General features: G+C 41.2%; 1 long non-coding RNA gene across 2 annotated transcripts in view; it reads right to left on the minus strand.

Moving 5' to 3' along the window:
* LOC137538311 (uncharacterized) overlaps window positions 1-15,118 on the minus strand; it is a 112,067-nt gene that overhangs the window by 38,602 nt on the left and 58,347 nt on the right. Inside the window, exon 4 of one of the 2 annotated variants that reach the window (XR_011024745.1) lies at window positions 8,241-8,372. The exons of the other annotated variant lie outside the window; for it this stretch is intronic. This is a non-coding gene — a long non-coding RNA (uncharacterized lncRNA). Of the gene's footprint in view, window positions 1-8,240; window positions 8,373-15,118 lie in introns of those variants that run through there. 2 annotated transcript variants of the gene reach the window in all.

Here is a 15,118-nt window from a genome sequence, read left to right on the forward strand (position 1 = left end):
CCATAAAGCTTTTCAGCAGATGGAAGCATGAAGTGCTCCAAAATCTCCTGATAGCTAGCTGCATTGACCCTGCCCTTGATAAAACACAGGGGTTACCTGGCTGCCTATACTGGAAGGAAAGGCGGTCATCAGGCTATATAAAAAGGTATAAAAAGGAGGGGGGGGGAGGGTTATGTGGCTTCGTATACTGGAGTTGGGGGGATCGTCTGGCTGTCTATACTAGAGAGAAGGGACAGTGGACTACCTATACTGGATGGAAGGGGAAGGGTCATCTGGCTACCTATAATGAAGGGGGCGGCTGCTGACAGTGGCCTTAGGCGGAAAAGAGTACAAATCCGGCCCTGACTGTAACTATATTATGGTATTTTGGAAGCTCAGTAGTAACCACTGCTTTCTTTCAATTTGAACTTTCATGATGAAAGGATAATCAATCATTCTATTGAACTATATTTTTGTAAATCACTGCAAATGTTTTTTCCAGAAGTAATTCAACAATGCATCAGTGTTCTATTGTTTACATGCAGCCAGCCAATGGTCTCCACCCAACTATCCAAAAACGCACACCAGCTACTGGTTGTACCAAATATAACAAGCTACAGCTATAAAATTATCTCATTCTCAGTTAAAAAGTACACAAAGAAACTGTTTGATTCTTATTTTATATTTATTCGCAATTTGTAAATACAGGCAACATTTTACAATACTGGTCCTTTAAACTACTCTAGAAATTGGACAACTATCTTTTAGACAATATTCTATATACATATATTTTTGCTGAGCCAGAAATGTTGTGAGTCTCCATGACAACATCTTTATAAACAAACGAACAAAATAAACCTGTTCTTCTCCTGGGTGTGCTGTACTGAGCTCCCATTTGAAATTCAAATATACTTTATACTGCTCTAGGTCAAATGGTACTTAATATGCTACACTGCACTAAACCTGCCAGACCTGGAACCAGTGACATATGCAGGCTCCTAAACATCTGACCCGAGGCAAAGCTACCTAAAGTAAGCACAGAGTTCATGCTGTTAAGTTCATGCTGGATCCACATCTTTGTGCGTTGTCCGTTCTTCTCCTTGTTCCTTGTGGTTTCAGACACTGGCTTGTTGTGATGTTTCCTTCTATCACCCTCCTACTCTCTCCTCTTCCCCGCACCATTCCCACCCCTTCAGAAAATCTATAAGGACAAAAAGTTTCCCTGGGGGGTACTCGCCTCGGTAGGGGGAAACCTCTGGATCCTATCGAGGCTTCCCCCATCCTCCTGTGTCCCACGGCGGTCTCGCTCTGGCCCTCTGAACAGTGGGGATGTAAATATTTACCTTCCCGGCTCCAACGCAGGTGCAGTATCGTCTCTCTACTTGGAGATGAGCGGAAATAGCCGAACTTAGGGGGGACTGGGATAGCAACAGAGGCTGGGCAGTATAGGCAGACCCAGCCTCTGTGTGCAGTTAGCAGGACTTCACTAGAGCTGCCCCTATCCTGTGGAACTCTCTCCCGCTGCCCATCAGGCTCGCTCCCACCTTCAACACCTTCAAAAAAGCACTCAAAACTCACTTCTTCAAGGAGGCCTACATCAACTCAACACTACCCTAATCCTTTCTGCCAATAACTTCTTGATGCACCCCCTCCTTTTGTGTCACCAGCCCCTCCCTCTAGATTGTAAGCCTTTGGCAGGGCCCTCTCCCCTTGTGTATCATACTTGACTGTGTGCACTTTACCCAGAATTTGGAACTGGTAATTTTTTACCACTACCATTCCAGTTTATGATCTGGCATTGTACTATTATCTGCATTGTGTTGCGTATCTTATTGCTATTACCTGTATTGTTGTATCTATGGTCTGTTACCTGTATTGTTCTGTCAACCCTGTTACCATTGTCTGTAATCCTATTTATTGTACAGCGCTGCGTAATATGTTGGCGCTATATAAATCTAATAAATAATAAATAATAATAATAATAGAGGGTAGGGTAGGGGGAGGTTAGGTTTACATGTTAGGGCTAGAATGTTAGGCTATGTTTACATGTTTGGGTGAGGCATCATGAAGGAATTAGAGACTTGAAGAATCTGCTGTTAACATTGTGGTGCCAGATGGATGATGACGAAGATGATGATTATATACTTATATAGAGTCCACAGTCATGTCCCTAATTGTACCTCAGAGGACCTCACAATCTAATCTCTGTTATAGTCACGTGTTTTTATTGTAGGCAAATGCCAAATTTGAGGTGGAACCAATTAACTTTTCTGTATGTTTTTAGGGTGTTGGAGGAAACCAAAGGGCCCAAAGAAAATTCACCCAGATATCGCAGGTCATCATTGGAGGTCCTGTGAAGTCTAGGTCTTAGGGCTGGTGCACACCTGAGCGGTTCTGAAGCGTTTTTTAAAACGCTTGTAGGGGAAAACCGCTTGGCTAATGAAAGTGAATGGGATTGTGCACACCAGAGAGGTTTGTTTTTTAAGCAAACTCAGGGGCTGCAGGATTTTTTTAGATTTCTGAGGCATTTCTGCCTCAATGTTAAAGTATAGGAAAGTGGAAAACCGCTCTGAAAAACGGTAGATCAGAGCGGTTTTCCAGGCGTTTTTGTTACAGAAGCTGTTCAGTAACAGCTTTTACTGTAACAATATTTGTAATCTGCTACCCAAAAAGACTCCAAAAAACGCTAGGCATGTTTAGAAAACGTCTCTAAACGTGCCTAGAATTGCTTTGAAATCTGCTACAAAAACCTCTAGCGTTTTGCAGATCTGCTAGAGGTTTTTGGTGTGCACTGGGCCTTAAAGTATTATGAAACTCAGAATTTCTTCTTTGCTCTTAAAGATTATTTACAGCCTTGAACCTGCTAAAACAAAAAAATTGAAGCACACCAGCATTCAAAGAGTTAAGCACAGCATTTTGTTCTTCAGTAGAAAGCTCCTTGCATCAGCTTCTGGCCACACCCAAAGAGGTGATAACATATTTTGTTTACATTCCTTTGTCAGATACATTTAGTAAACATTAGCAAACTTCTGAAACTGAGCTCTCTCTGCTTCTAGTATGTGTGCAGTTGAGAAATGATCACTAGATAGATTTCAATATATAAATACAGCTATGCAATGAAATGCAATGCCAGCTTCCAGAGCAGATAACCTGTACTTTGAGACCTTGTCATTTGTAAACAGACAATTTTTACTTGTGCACAAAATCAAATATGGTAACAGTGGGTAATAAAAAGTAGGAAAACACATTTTTATTGTACTAGCAGTAGGGTATTGTACCGTGTTAGCCATCAGTAAAAGCAAGAAGTTTTAAATCAGGATGATACTATTTATTGGCTAACTAAAAAGAATAACAATAAGCAAGCTTTCGGCCTTGTAGCCTTCATTGATGATATTTTAATCATCTGGTCCACTAGTGAGGATGATCTTCTCATGTTCCACAGGAACTTCAATGCCTTCCATTCTACAATCAAATTGAAACTTACCTACTCTTACACAGAGATTAACTTTCTGGACACCACCATATACATCAGGGGCAACAACCTACAAACCTCTGTGTATGGCAAACCTACAGACCGTCCCACATACCTAAGATATGACAGTTTTCATCCCAAGCACATTAAACACTCTATAATTTACAGCCAAGCTATAAGGTACAACCGGATTTGTTCTGACAGGATGGACAGAGACAAGCACCTGGATCGCCTTAAGAACACTTTCATTAAACAAGGTTACAGTCCTCCCATGGCTGAGGCCCAAATCAGGAAAGCCAACATCATCCCCAGGACTGAACTCCTGAAATATAAGCAAAACCAGAAAGAGAAACGTGTCCCTTTGGTTGTCACCTACAACCCACACCTGGAAATCTTAAGGAGGATTGCTAATGGTGTAAACAAGGATTCTTATCTCAGCTAACAACTTCCCACCCCATTTATGTTTATGTTCTGTTTCACTTAAGGCATCTTAATGACTTGTATTTATGCTTGAAAAAAATATATGTTTTCCCTTTTGATGTTGCATGTATAAAGCTATCTGTACCATCCGCCTGCAAGCATACAGGATTTAGGCCCGACGAAGGCTGCAAGGCCGAAAGCTTGCTTATTCTTATTCTTTTTAGTTAGCCAATAAATGGTATCATCCTGATTTAAAACGTCTTACATTTCTATTGAAGCGTTTTATCCCACTTTAAGGTGGCTATACGTCTAGCGATTTGATGGCCCGATTGACCAACTGATTTAATAATTTTATCAAATCGAGAGAGAATTAAATGTGTCCCAGTATGCACGATTGACAATAATTAACTGATATCTGGGTGAATCGTGTCAAATTGTCAATGGAGCAGGCTGGAAGATATTGGTTGATTGTATAGGAATTGGCTACTGTTCACATGATTTCAATCGACGAATAATCGATTTTTGGATTCCGAGCATGGAGGTACAACATCGTTCAGATTTCTTAGTGAAGGTGAATTGCATATGATAATCGCTTGTAATGTGTGGGTCTCTAGATGACCTACTTTTAATCAACTGCACTGTAGTCGATCACCCAATAAAGCCGGTAGCTTAGTCGCTGCAAAATCACTGGATGTATGCCTACCTTTAGTGAGTCCCAGCTCTTTCCGAGGCACAAGGGGACCTACACAATTTTAGATAGGTGGTTTTATCTGGTAATTGTATGATAGCAGTGATTTAAAGGGAATCTGAAGTGAAAATAAACGTATGATATAATGATTTGTATGTGTAGTACAGCAAAGAAATAGAACATTAGTAGCACAGATATAAGTGCCATATTGTTTCCAGTACAGGAAGAAACTACAGTTATCAACTATGCACATGCTCTGAGCTCTCCGACTAATTAATTTAGTCAGAGAGCAATGCTATTTTCTGAAGCACTTATCTCACCCTTTCTCTCACTGTTACTTGTTTGTTTAAGGTTTTACTGCAGAGCTAATGACCATTTGAATTTTCCTGCTCAGTTTCATAGTTTAAAATACAGAGTATAGTTTGTACACTGCAAATATTAGAGAATGATGCAATGTTATAAAAAAAAGCTATGTATCTGAAAATAAAAATATGAGACACTTTTTTTTGCTACTAATTGTTACAGGGCCCCTAGTGGCCAGACCGCACAATGCCTTCCAATCGGTTTCAGCACACAGACCATGCAATCTGCAGTCGCAATTGGTGCGCAGAAACCGCTGGGATTTTGGTAGCAGACCGACTAGAAGGGAGCCTGTGGGTTACGGTAATTACAAATTACACACTATTTCAGGGTATAACTGCCACCACCTCTGTTACCATGGGACAGAGGAACCCACTGACTTGCTGACTCTAGACCTGCAAATAGAAAACGGTTAAACACACTCCATTTTATCTAGCTATCAACAATAGTAGCGACTCTTCAGTAGCCAGGGTTCAGTTTTGTGCGGCTGAATAGCAGGGTGTAAAGAATAGCGGAGATGCCGCCGCATGGGCAAGCGGCATGGCGGCCATCTCCGCGTTCCAGCCGGCGGCTTCTGCCGCGCAGCTACATGCTGCTGGTTTGCCTGGTCCTTCTAGTGCACACAGATTAAGAGCTACGCACGCGCGCGCCAGGCGACAGGACCTTTATGCAAGTAAAAGGGGAGTCAGCTGATCAAGCCGGTCAGCTGACTCCAGCTATGCTCCAGATTGGCTGAGTGACTGGGGCAGCACTGTGGAGCGCTCTGGGTATTTATAGGACTTGCCTGTCAGTTGCGAGTTGTCTGCTGTTGCGAATGCTTACGTGTGAGCACTCAGACCCTAGTCAGATCTTACAGTGTGTTAGAACCAGCCGGAGCTGGGAAGTCAGATTCCGTTGATAGCTTTAAGTACTATTGTATTGTAAGACTTGTGTACCATTCTTTAGTCTAGTTCCCAGGTGTGGAAACCAAGGACTTCACACCTAGACTAGGATATTGCTATATTGCTACTGTTCATCTGTTAGTCTAGTTCCCAGGTGTTGAAACCAAGGACTTCACACCTAGACTAGGATATTGCTATATTACTACTGTTTATCTGTTATGATCTCTCGCCTTCCTGACTACTCTCTTGCTTACTGATTCGGTACTTCTGCCTATCTGATAACTGTTGCCGACACTGCCTGTACCTCGATACCGAATCAGTCTTCCGCCTCTGTACTATATCTGTCTGTTCGTTGCTGACCTTGCTTGTCTGACCTTTCTGCCCTCACTAGTGGGTCTTGCCACTAGTGAGGGAATTCTTAAGGGCTGTCACCTAACCCTTAGGTGATCAGCCTTGCTGTACTGTCTGTGACACTTGCTCCTCAGGCGCCTGTTAGCTGCAAGCAGAGTCTGTTGCTCACCTGCTCCTCAGGAGATCATCTTGCAGCACAGTCAGTGGTCCCTGCTCCTCAGGGGTCCACTGGCTGCAGTACAGTCCGATTCCCTGCTCCTCAGGGAATCCTTGGCTGTAGTACAGTCATAATCACTCATTCCACCTGTGACCACCCTTGCAGCACAGTCAGTGGTCCTTGCTCCTCAAGTATCCACTGGCTGCAGTACAATCTGAATTCCCTGCTCCTCAGGGAATTCTTGGCTGCAGTACAGTCTGTATTCCCTGCTCCTCAGGGGATCCTAGGCTATAGCTTAGTCTTGATCACCTGCTCTTCAGGTGATCATACTCTCAAACACCGTCAGTGGTCCCTGCTTCTCAGGTGTCCACTGGCTGCAGTGCAGTCCGAATCCCCTGCCCCTCAGGGGATCCTTGGCAGCAGTATTGTCTGTATCTCCCGCTCCTTGGGAGATAACTTCTCCAATTACTGTTGCACCAAACACAATTCCACATTAGGTGTCCTGTGTCTAGCTATACTAGTATTATTGGTGATTCTGCAGATCACCACATAATCAGGTATAGCATCTGTATTATTGGTGATACTGCAGATCACCAATAATCTGAAAAATCTGTGTTGCTGACACCAATCGTTACACAGGGTAGCTTAACAAATAAATGACATTAGCATTGTTTATTAAAAATGCAATATAAATAATTAATATATACAGAAAATCGTCAAAATCAACAATTATAGAGACAAATAATAGCACAGTATAAAAAATAAAAGGGAAGAAAATACGGATACTTAAAGTTCGTGGAAATATGTCCTTTCTGGGAAAACTCGTAAAGTTCCTTTGTTTCAGTTCAGGAGAAAAGTTCAGACAAGATGGCCGCCACTGTTCCTCAAAGCGACAACATGCTCCCAAGAAGATGGAATTTGGAGGAATGAGGTCCGCCTGCTGGCAATGTGCTTTTGATGAAGCTGGTTTGGGGGTGTGACAATGCCTGCCCCCTCTGAATTACTAACCAATCACAGTTCAAGTCCTTGGAGAGAGATTTAGGTTTAAACTTATAAAACACTGTAACTCAAAACCGATAAATGCCACATTTGCGCACATAACAGATGAATATTCCTCAGATTATGACAATTCCTATGACATCAGACTTGATTAGGGCAGAGGATCCCGTTCCTGAGGAGTTTAATAACTTGGTTGTAGATTACCCCTCGCCCCCCAAGGCTGGTCTCGAAAGATTCCGCAAGACGCCACAAACCCAATGATACAACTCTCATAATTATCCTACATACTATATTCCGTAAAGAAAAAATCATAAACAGCATTCATTTTCTCTCTGCTGCTGACGGAGTCAGGCCGTCTGGCCTCAAGCTATGAGGGAAGCTCCCTTTGCTGGGCTCATCAAATGGTGGAAGCAATTGACACCTATCTGAGGTTCTGCCAGAGTGCAGACCCTTTGTCTTCAGGTAATTAAAAATAAACACTAGCCTCTTGGACACAAGAGTTTGTTCCTAGTTCATTGGCAAATCAACAGTCATCCTACACCTAAGTTAATGCTATTTCTCTGCTGAGAGGAGGAGAGACCCCAGGTTTGACTGCCTGGTATCCACAGACAGACAATCCAGATCTGGCAACGCAACGACAATCGGTGCAGCAAACTGATTGTGATTGCGTTATTTTTTCTCACGGCTCTTCCGTGACACTAATGTTCTATGAATTATCCATACTAAACATACAATTCATTACGGTTTATCATTAGTTTGTGTTTGTTGTTTTTTTTCGCTTCAGTGTCACTTTAAAGCAACTCCAGTCTATTAACATTCATCTTAGACAATAACAAAATACTTATGATGTTAAGCCAACAATGTTGTGAGTCTCCATGGCAATGTCATTAACAAACAAACATTAGCACACAAAAAAAAAACGCTCACCTTTGGGTGTGATGTATTGAGCTGTCTCCATTTAAAATTCAGATAGGCAGCTAATTACTCCTGCATCAGGGTGGGACTTTCTGGACAATCTTATGGCAACTGTTCTCATAACAGAGTACTGTTGTTAAGTTAGTAAACCTGCAAATTAGACATTACAGGGATTTTTTTTGAAATGATTAGCTGGATGTCAACTAAAACAGAAAGATCATTTTTAATAGCTTTAACTTAAAGAATGTTTGCAGCATTAATCCATGTTCCTGCTAATTTTTATTTGTTAAACAAAAGTGGAGCTTCCCTTTCAAGTGCCCATGTTTTACTTTCCAACAGGAATAATTACTTGCACAAGGCAATATGTTTTCCTACTCATTTTTAACACCTGAACTAATCCATTGACTAGCTGGTGACATAGATACTCTTCTATGCCACTTTCTGTTAGAAGCATCATAGAAACACTGAATTTTTTTCACAGCAAAAAGATTTTCCCTCTAAGTTGGAAAAGCTGGCACATACTAGGGATAAGGTTCCTGGCCTTCTGACCACTTCACTGGACTAGGCCACAAACCGGTGGCTACATTTTTTAAGAATTGCCACAGAGGGACTTCTATCCAAGCCATATAACCAGCAGGTCACTTCTGGGGAGTAACCACCAGGGGACTCTCTGTCCCTCTCCCTCCACTGTCCTGCTTCTTGACTTTTCTTCTGTCATTTTTCTCTCTTCTCTCTTTCTCTTTCTTTCTGCATTACACTCTCCCAAGGACATACTGCGCTGCAGAGTAGTTGAGCACCTCAAATAATTGTAGCAGTTCCACTCACATAGCACTCGGATGACGCCTCTCGTCCTCTACTATGCACCATACATTGTTTATATGCTTACTGTATGTATATTCTACTGTCTGTCTATTTACTGTACCATCACCGACCCTGTATGTGCCAGAAATAATTCCGGGTACAACCTCAGGTGTACTTGGCGCAATAAATATGATTCTGAGTCTCATACTACTGGAGGCACTGGAAAAGCCTGGCCTTCACTACCCAGGGTTTAGTTAAGTTAGATGACTGTAAGGATCCCTCCTGTAGCATATTCTGTCCGTTGCAGTGGAGCTGCAAACGGATAGTTCTGGCTTATCTGCTTGCATTCGGTTGTGCATTAACAATAAGTCTCATTGTCATTTGCAATCGCTCTGTAGTTCTGGGCAGCTCAGGATGCTGTCATCATTCCACAAATTGCTTGTTGCAGCTGAGCTGCGGCCAGATAGCTGTGTGGAAATTTGCATGCTTGCATCCATTGGCTGATGCCGGCATAAAAGTCTGCCTCCCATTTCTGACCTCGCCAGACATAGCGTTAAGCTCTCTGAGTTGTCGTTGAGTCTATGCTGTGAAAGTTGTTATTGTAAATGTATAATGCCTTGCTCTGTATTGTCATGTCTGCTGGACATTTGCTCACCTGCGGGGGTCAGTGAAGTCCTTCTGATCCTGATAGTTAGATTCTGCCAGCACCACGTTGGTGACTGGTAGTATACCTTCTAGCCTTGTTCTTGAGGACAAACTATAGCAGCGGTTGCCATTAGTTCGCTCCGACCTGTTAGTCTTGTCTATCTCAGTGTGAATGTTGCTGTTGCTGAAACAGCGACTAGATTGGCTGAGAATTGCGTCTGTCTGTCTGTTGTCTGTCTTGTTAATTGTCATTACTTGTGCTTTAGCTAGTGAGTTATTTGAGAGCTACATTTCATATATTGCACATCAGCACAATATATATGTTCTCTAGTCAGTCAGTATTGTATTATTGTAATATTGTATTGTATACTGGCCTTTGCCTGCCTCTCGACTACGATTCTGCCTAATCTTTCTAATACGACTGACATCTGATTTAATGTGTATGACCCAAGCCTGTTACCGACTACGTCTGTTGCAAATTGGATCACATACCATCTAGCCTGATAGGAGGCCCAAAACTGCAGTTGCTCTGGGCAATCTTGCTCCCTTTTTTATTACTGCTGTGTCCATCTGTGGAGCCTCTTCCATTATCTAGCTACTAGCCTTGTTGCGCAGGGTGGTCAGAAAGTATGACCCCCCAGCATTACAATGACATTACTGGATGCAATGGAAACTGACACAGATGACTGGGGTACTGCAGAAATATGGCACATGCTAATGGGTGAGTTGTAAAGCTGACATACACATTAAAGCTAGAGAATTGAAGAAAGAAAACCTGGAGTATATTATTTATTTATTCATTTATTCTATTTATAAAGCACCAACATATTACGCAGCGCTGGACATTAGTTTAGGTTACAGACAATATTTAGGGGTGACATACAGCAAAATGACAATACAGGAATACAATAAAGACCAGATCATGCAGCACAGTATGAGTACAAGGTCATGCTTAGTCAGTCACTGGAGGGGAGCATGGAGATTAGGCAAGTTAGGTTCACTCAGATGCATAGCATGGGTGCACAGTAATGGAGGTGCATGATCAGGTAGGACACAAAAGGAGGAGGACCCTGCCCAAAGGCTTACAATCTAGAGGTACAATCTATTGAAAGCTTTGTAAAGGGGTAACACACTGCTGAGGACAAGGGAAAGCTGGCATACACTACTGGGAGCACTACTGAGCTGGGAAACTACTGGTGTAATGGAGAGATCTGGCATACATTAGTGGGAGCACTACCAAGCTAAGAAGCTATCGGTACAATGGAGAAAGATGGCATACACTACTGGGAGCAATACAAAGCTAAGCAGCTATCGGTGCAATGGAGGAAGATGGCATATACTATAAGGAGCACTACAAAGCTTAGAAAGTACTAATATAATGGAGAAAACTGGAATACACCACTGAAAGCACTACACAGCTAAAATTGATCAGTTTGCATTGTTTTGATGCTCTGATTAATCACACTTGTGTCATTAGTTTTTAAATCTATTTTTCCACTGGCAGCTAAAATCAAGGGTGCTTTAATGCGTGGTGCTCAAGATTTTGCTAGATAACCTCTCCATTCAAGTAGAATTCAAGAGTATACACCTTGTTGTTATTATTATCAAGGAACTCACTTGAGAGTGTACATAAACTTAATGATCCATTAAAAACCTTTTTTATGGCCCAGGCACATAGTAGGCACATAGTAGGGTGGTTTGTAAAAAGAAATTGGGGAAATCAGGCAATCAGTAAATTAATTTGAAAATATGGTTTTGGAAAGAAAGATACTAACTAAAGTAATTTCCTGGATCTACAGTTTTCTCAAGAAATCTGACCAACCGGCTCGAGCCCCTATTTACAATAAATGGGTGTGAGACCTGGGGACTCCAATTAATGACTCGGCATGGAAAACATTTTTGGGATAGCATCTGGTCCTCTAGGATATCTGCTTGTCAGTTAATTCAATACAAGCTTGTGATGCAATGGTGTCTGGTTCTGGGAAAGTTCAAAAAAGGAAGGCATACATGTAGCATGCCTCAGATAGTTGGGTATAGTCCTCTGGGGCACACTCCAAGCCAACGGTGTATATCTACCCACTGCATACCCTGTTATTTTGTTATTTCCTAATGACATCTGTTAATTCTTATATGTCAATTACTTTTTGACCTTATCTGATGTGTCAATTGTATTTTCCCTAAACTTTAAAATCTAAAATTCAATAACATTTTTGAAAAAAAAAAAAAAAAGGAAGGTATAATTCTGAACATATTTGTTGGAGATGTAAGGAACCCTCCCCCAACTATTTACATATGTAGTGGCATTGTCCAAAAACGTGGTCCTTTTGGAATGAGGTACACAATTATCTCCACAGACATTTTGGTCTTAGTAAGAATATTAACATACTCACAATGTTGTTTGGATTTAGTCAGGAGATTGGCTCTGGTATAGAGGAAACCACTGAAGGGAAATTATCGAATTTTTGCACTACTATTTGCATGAAAAATGATAGTAGAATGGTGTAAATCGCCACCTATCCCGTGTATAAATGAATGGAAGTAGAAAATGATGTTTTATTTAGGAATTGAGGATAATATCTTATCTGATACATCTCATGACCTTGTAGAACTTCCTATGAACCTTTACAAGCTTTAGGTTTCCAGTATGATGGTTTAATTAGGGAATGTATGGATAGTGATCTAGCAATATCCTAGTCCGTTTCCTAGAGTGAGGTGGGATCAGAGTGACTGTTGCACTTTTTCTCTACTACTATTCATCTTTCTTTCTTTTCTCCTTTTTTTTTCTTTGTGTCAGTTCTGATGCTCTGTTAGTAAATCTATTTATATGACAATAAACGTACACAGACTATGATGCAAACTAGGCCCAGGCACAAAAGTGTGCTAATGAAGCTGATATTTCATGGCCGGGCTCTGTTCATATGAACCTTCTGATTTTCTGTATTTAATTACCCCACTGGTGAACTTAGTAACCTAAGAGTCCTTATTACTTTAAGTGTTATACATTTAACTAACTTTTGATATGTGACAGTTTTATGAATGCTAAGTAACTGGTTAGATATCTTAGATCTGAGTGTCAGAACTACAAAAAAAAGAAAGAAAAGAAAACAATTAAACAGAGCATCCAGCTGAGCCTAAAAACTGCAATGAAGCAATTTTCCTTTATTGGAGTAGACTTCTGGGAAAGTAGTAACCCAATAGCAAAAACAGAGAGAGGATTGTCCTGTAAAGTCCTTGCCACCAAACATTCTACCGTTGCTATAGTTGCAAGTTAAATTTTTGGGCAGCAAAGCTGTAGCAGTTTGCAGGCTGAGACCGAACCATTGCTTTTTTTTTTAACGAGATCTAATTACAGTATGGCTTGATCATAATGTCATTTTGTGAGTTTTCCCTTCATTTCTTTCACCTATTGCACGTTTTAACAAGTTTAGTATTTACCATATCGCAAGCAGAGCCTAATTTACGATGATGGTGTTGAAGTCAGAGTGCACTTTTCCCTTTCCTGTGAAGGGTCAGCAGTAAACTACAGCTGCAATAACACATATTCCAGAACACGTCAGGCATGCATATGTTTTGAAGTATGCAAATCAGGCAGCTAGAGATTCATTTCATTCATAGCGATGAGAAATCCTTCACCTGTTAACAATTAAGGCTGTGAATACCAGCTCAGTGTGTTTCAGGCGGCAACTGTTCCCCAGGAAACGACACTGCCCGCACTATTCCAGGGATCAGGGCTACATCATGTAACAGCTGATGAAGACGTGATATGTGTCTTTAAAGACGAAACCACTTGGGATTGATAGCAGTGACATGTTCCTCAGATTAAGTGTAAAACAATTTACATGGAGCAAGGCAGTCTGGGCAACCTGCACTGGAAGCAATACATTTGCATGGACTGTGGAGCTCTTGTTTCAGGCCTTTACTTTTAACTATAAGGGCTTGTTTCCATTATATGCAAATTTGTGTGGATTAGCCGCACACAAATTTGGATAGTAATTTATTTCAATGGGCTTGTTTCCACTGTATCCAGAAATCGCACACAGAAAAAATCTGCACAGCAGCACTACAATTTTTTGGATGGCAATAGAGATGAAAAACAACAAAAAAATAAATAAATAAGTCAGTAATTACGCATGTGAATTTGCATGCAAAAATGGACACAAACGCATTCGCATCCATAAAATAGCCTGCAAATTTGCAGGCTTGTAGTGGAAACGAGTCCTTTAGATCAATGGGAATCAGAAAAAAAACAGCCAGATACTTACCTAAGGAGAGGGAAGTCTCTGGGTCCTATAGAGCTTTTCCACTCCTCTCCTGGTCCCCTCGTTGCAGTGGCAGCTCCCCCGTTTGAATCCCCTGCCGTGGGGGACTTCGAAAGTTTTTGGGGGGCGAGTGCTCCCGAAGACGGGTGGCCCCTACTGCGCACGTGCAAGTGCGTGTGTGTGCTGTGTGGAATGGCTTGTCTTCGGGAGCTCTAAGGCTCCAGAAGACTTTCCTAAGCCTCCATTGGTCGGCAGAGACAAAATTGGTTGAATACTGCTACCAGGGAGCCAGCGCTGGAACAGGGACCAAGAAAGGAGCGGGAATGCTCGATAGGATCCAGAGCCTTCCCTCTCCTTAGGTAAGTATTTGGCAGATTTTTTTTATATTGATTCTCATGGACTTTAAAAAGGAACCAAACTAAAAAACAGCTTTGAATATATTGCACCCACAGCATTATACATACAAAATACAACCATACTACCTAGGGAAACCTCACCCTCTGTTGAAAATTCCTGATTTGTGGATTACCTATGATGTGTAAAAATATAGCGTAAAGTCTGATCCAATAAACAAACAATAGAGATAATGTTGTCAGAAGGAGGAGAAGAGAAGGAGGGTCAATAAATAAAAAGTTAAATATGATCACATGTAAAGTGTTATAAATACCACATATTGGGGTTAATTCACAAAGCTTACTTATTTTTTTACCTTAACTATAAGGAGAGTGAATGAATGAGATAAACAAATAAGGAGAGATGAATCATGAGCTAAATAGATAAGGGGAGATAAAGTATTTTACCATTACATACTATATCTCTATGAATGCAAAATTAACCTATGTATATTGATATTCAGTACTGTTATACAAATACAAACTGTACATGGTTTTAGTAGTCTTTAGCTCCGTTTTTAGCTTGTTTTTGTATTAATATCCTTGTTTTAGTTGCTTCTTTTGTATTTGCCTGAGGTAGCGGGCTGTTGACCCACAATATGTGTTGCAGAAATTTTTGGAGTAAGATATAAAACTGATACTTTTGCTTTCACAAAAAAAAAACATGAGTTAAGTTAGTTAAGGAGACATAAATCATGAGTTAAATCATTTAAGGAGAGATCAATTGTGAGTTAACCTCCTTGCCGGTCTAATTCCCCCGGCAAGGAGGCAGCGCAGCACTTTTTTTTTTAGGGCTCGC

This window comes from Hyperolius riggenbachi, chromosome 11 (assembly GCF_040937935.1).
Source record: "Hyperolius riggenbachi isolate aHypRig1 chromosome 11, aHypRig1.pri, whole genome shotgun sequence".
In the NCBI taxonomy this organism is placed as follows: Eukaryota; Metazoa; Chordata; class Amphibia; order Anura; family Hyperoliidae; genus Hyperolius; species Hyperolius riggenbachi.